Source organism: Choristoneura fumiferana, chromosome 18 (assembly GCF_025370935.1).
Source record: "Choristoneura fumiferana chromosome 18, NRCan_CFum_1, whole genome shotgun sequence".
Taxonomy (NCBI): domain Eukaryota; kingdom Metazoa; phylum Arthropoda; class Insecta; order Lepidoptera; family Tortricidae; genus Choristoneura; species Choristoneura fumiferana.
In genome coordinates, this window is record NC_133489.1 from 2,443,113 (window position 1) to 2,449,213 (window position 6,101).

A 6,101-nucleotide genomic window follows, 5' to 3' on the forward strand; every position below is an offset into this window, starting at 1 on the left:
TGATCAGCCAAATGTCATTGCACGAAGTACCAATCAGGTCCGCGTTCCGGTGTTTACACTATTACAACTATATCTATAGAGAATAAAAAAACCTATTCCCTGAGACGTAGGACTGAAAATCGTTTGTTTCGCGACCCGAGAAAGCTTGCCGGAATTACAGGGCGCCAATATAACTAGGGCATCAGCGTCGATCTTATTGAGAGGTCGCAAGGTTTATTTTTGATTGGATGAGGTCGGAAGAAAGTTTGTGAGAGGACAAGCCGGGTAGGCCAGTCTAAAAGCGTCGCATGGCACAGTACTGGGACAAGGACGCTTAGCGCCTATGCAGTCGGCAGATTGATTGACCGATTAATCTTTGCTTAAAAATTGATCCAACTGTAAGTCTTAACGACCATGCCTGTAGAAAACTTCCTACTGAAATAGTTGAAACAATAAAGGATGATAGACGCTAAACTGAAAGCTCAGCTGCGATCTGAAAGATTCAACAGCCATGGAACTCTCAGGCAGCTAAGGAATTTGTTGTTTATACAATTGTCAAGGTTTCCCTATCGTCGCGTAGACGCCCAGTTTTCTGCCAAATTCGAATTCTTACTATAACTCCGCTACATAAACACTAACACGACTCGTAGTATGGTAACACAGTAGAGTTGTTCACGTGTGGCGGGATATTAGTGACGAGGTTAGGGTTCAACGGGTTACGAAACGGTGATAGAATTACGAAACGATTTCGATCGACTGATGTATTTCGGTCGCGTTGGACAGGCGCGTGCGTCGCTGGCCGTCACAGCAATATAACTGAACGCCGGTACGAATTTTCAGTAGATTCAGCGTTTGATACGCCTTCGTCAATTGACAGGGTATTAAAAACATTATTGATCTACTGTTGAAAACATTGTGGAAACTGGACAGTCTTGAAACAAATAATTTAATGATAGTTAAAAGCATATTTACAATTAATTTAAACATGATACAATCAATAAATAACTTAAACATTGCGCACATTGTCTTTGATGAAAACCTGAAATAGAAAATGATTCAATGTTAAAATAAAAACAAAATATTTTTAAATACAAGCCATTTTGCTGATTGTTATAGTGATATCGACCAATCTACCTAAAAGTCGAATTTTAATCAAACGAAGTTACCTGACGTTTACTGGGTTGTCAGGTTTTGATGAAACAAAAATAGTGTTGTGACACTTGTGACACAACGAATGAATGTTTTTTTTATGCTGAAGATTTTGAAATAAATCGCGTCATGATTTTTATCTTCTTTCCATATTGTCAGTGTTCAGTCCTTACATTCCATTTGTAGTGATTAGATATATCTTTAACCTACTCTGAATTAAGAATTATAATTTGATGTTACCATATTATACTGAAATTAAATAGGCTATGAAAATGTTACTATAGTAAGTAACTGTTTTACGGGACTTTTTTTTAATATCTGTGGTTTATTTCCAAGTTTTATTCATGTTTCATTACCATACATTTTTGAATTTTATGATGAATACTTATAAACAATGCATCTTTGGATCTGTTCAACACGGTTTTTCGTACCAAAAGGGTGCTGATTCACGATCGACTATAATCACTCATTCGTGATTGAACGAAAACTGAACGCATCACTATTTCAATTAATATGGCAACATTATTTCACAAAGTAACATTACATACGCATAGGACTTTAAGTTTATCTTTTAAGTTAATCGCATCAATAAAGACGGTTGAAATTTGACTTGAAAGAGATATCAACAAATTAACTGTTGCAATTTGAATAAAAGCATTTAAAAAACTATATGGATAGATACCTACTATTGTATCTCCGCCACAAAGAAACTTGGATTCCTATATGATCTCAAGAGCTATCGAAGTCTGCGACCGAAGACTCACACGAAGAACTCCGTCTTTATTTGCTTTCTGCGAGCATAATATTAGGCATTTTAATAGTTTTGCTATGAAATAAAGTGGACAACGTGACGTTAGTCATTTTACAATGATCGTTATAAGAATATCGACACCTTCGTAAAAATGTAATCGATATTTAAACATCATTTTAAAAGAGCAATGATTACTCCTGTGACGCAGGAGTAATTGTAAAATAATTTAATCTTGGACAAAAATGTTATATATTAGTAGGTATAGGTATCATTACTAGTGATCGTTATCAAAGTGCATATAGGTATCATTACTTGTGATCGTTATCAACGTGCACTTTTCGTAGCAAAGGCTATGGTTGACAGAAAAAACAAATACATTTGAATATTCACTTTTGTTCTTAACTTTAAAATAAATACTTACCTTCTTAGGATTTCACTTCTAGATATCTCCTTACGGTACAAAACCTTTTTCCTCCTACTATATTTAAAAAAAAATATAGATACGTCAAATGACATTAATTTACGTAATCAAAATACAAGTTTAGTTGAAAATGTAATTAAATTACGCGTGTTTATTTTAATCTAAATAATGCACATCGTATTTAGAGTTGATATTCAAGTATTTCAAGTGGAGTCCTAATAAAGTGCACGTATGATCACAGTATTTCCATTCACAATATGGATTTGAATAAAAACATATCACCAAGATGAAAGTACATACTAGGTGCAAGTATTTTGAATAAAGAACAAATTTAAATTCTCATCCTCTTTGGCTGTCGCCCTGTCGGAGGCTGAATAGCGCTTTAGACTCCTTGCATTAAATGCGCCGCGGCAGAAAAAAAATGGCTGTCTGTCAGCGCGGTTCATTCGCGGGAAATTCAGCGGACTTCGTATATTGTGTAATTAAATAATAAGAAGCTCGACTAGTGTGAATAAATTTTAAACTGTACTTATTATAAACCTTGTAAATAGTGTTACATACTTAGTATGATTATTTTAGTGTAAAAAAACAAAAGGTAAACAGTGATTATACGGTGTGGGTTTGGCGAGCGCTTTATCAAAGTTGGCTTCATTGAGGTTTGTGGTTCATAAATTGCTCTATGAATTTTGCACAAAAACGAATAAACCACACGATCATACAGTCACTATATTATATTATCGAAGCTCTTATAAAACATAATTAAAATCGCAAACTTAAAAGGCAAATATTTAAACGAAATAGCTAGTCGTTGCTAGGCAACTCGGTCGCCTGAGCAATGGCTAGCAACCAAAAAACGCGGAAAAAAACACGTTTCTTGTATGACGACCCCCTTTAATTTGTAACTTTATTTTATTTTAAGTATTTGTTGTTATAGCGGCTACTGTAATACATAATCTGTGAAAATTTCAAGTGTCTAACTTTTAGGGCTTAAGAGATAGAGCACTGTGACAGACGGATAGACAGGCAGACAGACAACAGACAGTGTAGTCTCAGTAATAGGGCCCCGTTGGACCCTTTGGGTACGCAACCCTAAAAAGACAGTAGAAATAAGCACCTAAAGTTAAAAGTTTATTATATAAACTAAAAAATGTCTTGAAGTTAAACCCCCATTACAGTACTGAAAAAATCGTGCAGCAGCTGATAGAAGGCAATGAGGTGAATATGGGAGGGCGTCATAAAAATTGCGTGCCATATTTTAAATTCTTAAATTACCTTTTTGTTACTTCTGTTACCGTAGAAAGGTCATTTAGTTATTTATAATGGATTTTTTCTAATCGACGTCAACGACTGAAAGCCAAATCTATTGAACAAATTTTAGTCTTTTATTCAGTATTTTGATGAATGATTATAAATATGTATGTAACTACATAAATCTCATAATTTGCAAAATATATAAGTTTAAAATACTTGTGCATTTGTTTTTTTGTCAACTATACTTTGAGATGGGTTTTTGGGAATCTTTTTGTATTTTTTATTTCAATTCCAAATTTTTACTTTTACGGTCATCCCGTAAAACCTAATTTGAAAATACAATACAAACTGAAATATAGATGCACAGAAAAACCAGAAAAATAAGACCAGCACTGGGAATCGAACCCAGGTCCTCGGTATTCCGTACCGCGTGCTATACCGCTACACCACTGATGGTCAACGGTACCGACACGAATTTCCCTTATGCACCTCATATCTCAGCTTGTTTGTTTCTTATTTAGCCACTTAAGCAGTGACGCTAGCGACATCTATACCGTAGCCCTCATCGAGAAACTTTTTCGGCACTCCATTGGAACTAACCGCTCACCCGGACAAGATATATCGTTACTCGTTCGCGGTACGGAATACCGAGGACCTGGGTTCGATTCCCAGTGCTGTTCTTATTTTTCTGGTTTTTCTGTGCATCTATATTTCAGTTTGTATTTTCAACTATACTTTGCTACAAAAAGTGCATGTTGATAACGAACACTTTATAATCATTACTAATATTACCATGTAATGCTATTCGCATTGTATTCGCATGTAATGCGGTTCACATTATTCCAGTAAAATCGTGCCAGTAGCGAAACATTGCGGGGTCACAATCCAAACGAGTTACACAGCAGGGCTACTACGAAACTCGAAACACGAAGTTCGTGTCGTGCGGTCTCTCTGACACTTATACTGTTTAATGCGAGAGCGAGAGGGACGGTACGACACGAACTTCGAGTTTCGAGTTTCGTAGTAGCCCTGCAGGATCGATCGAGCACCGCAGTGTCATGCTACTGGAATAATGTGAACCGGACATTAGGTATAATATGGTATTGAACTAGAATACTAATAGAACACACAAGTCCTGTACTCATCATCAATAACGACTTTGTAATGTTCATTTAATCATTCTAATAAACCAAATCTAACTACGTACCGAAAATATGGATTTTCAACGCCATTTCGTGCAAGTCCATCGATAAGCAGACGTATACCATGAAGTATATTCTCATTCAAATAGTTCTCCATATTCTGTTTTATTTTAGTTCCTGTAAACAGTACAGGATGTCGCTTGTCAAGTTAGAAGACTGCAAAGATCCCAAGCCACCTTACGCGAGCCCGTTACCATTCAAACTCGTCTTAGAGGTTTTCAACAGTACTAAAGGCTATAATCTCGTGAGGGGTAATCTGACAGTCCCAGAAGACCTTCCATGTCAAGACAAGACCGGTTCTTTCTCGTACGGAAGAGAAACATCCAATGGCATAAAATGGAAATATACGATGAAAAATATACGTTGCAAACATTTTGTTTCCAAAGCTATCATAGGAGGTTTTGGGATTCCTATAAAAGGCGGTGTGCTCAAGAAAGGAGATTACTTTTTTAAGGACATAGACATGGATGCGATTGATTCAGCGTTTCTTGCGGCTCCCGCGAGGACCTACGGCATGTTCGCGTCCAGGACCACGATAGTTAGCAACACCGAAACATTGGCCTGCTGGTTGTGCCACCTCAAAGTGGCACCTTTGACAAATAGAAGGGGTTAAAGAATGCGTGGTCAAAAGAAATTTGTATGAAATAAAGGTTGTTTTCCTTGTAATACAATTAATATAAAAATAAAGTACTTAATTCTTAACTGAACTTAATTAATACCTTCCGCTGGCGTTCGTGTCGTCACAGCCTAGTGTGTATATGTCTTTATTTTATGTGTTTAGTTTTAATGGGTCCCACTGAAAACCAGCGTTGTGGCTTGCCGCAACATTATGCTGAGTGGGTCCCAATTAATAGTATTCGAGGTTTTTTTTAATTATTATTCCATCCTAACGTGTTTTTTCTGTGTATCGAATATGTGTAAATAAATCTCTCTCTCTATCTCTCTCTCTCTCTCTCTCTCTCTCTCTCTCTCTCTCTCTCTCTCTCTCTCTCTCTCAGACAGGACATTTATTAGTAGGTATGAAAGGAAAGGAACTAAAGGAACTACTGCGAGTAATCCTTCTATGCATAACCAACCATCTTACATAACCAGCACTGATAGGGGCCAAGTTATTTCCTTACTTAATAAGGTTCTGGCGCTTCGCCGGCCGCAGACGTGGCGCACGCACTCGCTTCGCTCGCTCGGCTCGCGCGTATTGATCGTCATTTTACCAAACACTCCTCCTCGCTTTGCTTGACGTACTTAATTTTCCGGAACCTATCGTGACAGTAAACCACTATACATTACCGAAATCTATTTAAAATATGAACTATTTGGCTCTTTCCAGGGATGGTCGGTCATGGATGGT

General features: G+C 36.9%; 1 long non-coding RNA gene across 1 annotated transcript; it reads right to left on the reverse strand.

The window, feature by feature from the left end:
• Nucleotides 1–909: 909 nt before the first annotated feature.
• Nucleotides 910–5,051, reverse strand: LOC141438251 (uncharacterized). Its single transcript, XR_012452465.1, has 3 exons — nt 4,759–5,051; nt 1,815–1,919; nt 910–1,018 (listed from the first exon to the last, which is right to left on the reverse strand). It is a non-coding gene; the product is annotated as an uncharacterized lncRNA (long non-coding RNA).
• Between the last annotated feature and the right edge of the window lie 1,050 nt (nt 5,052–6,101).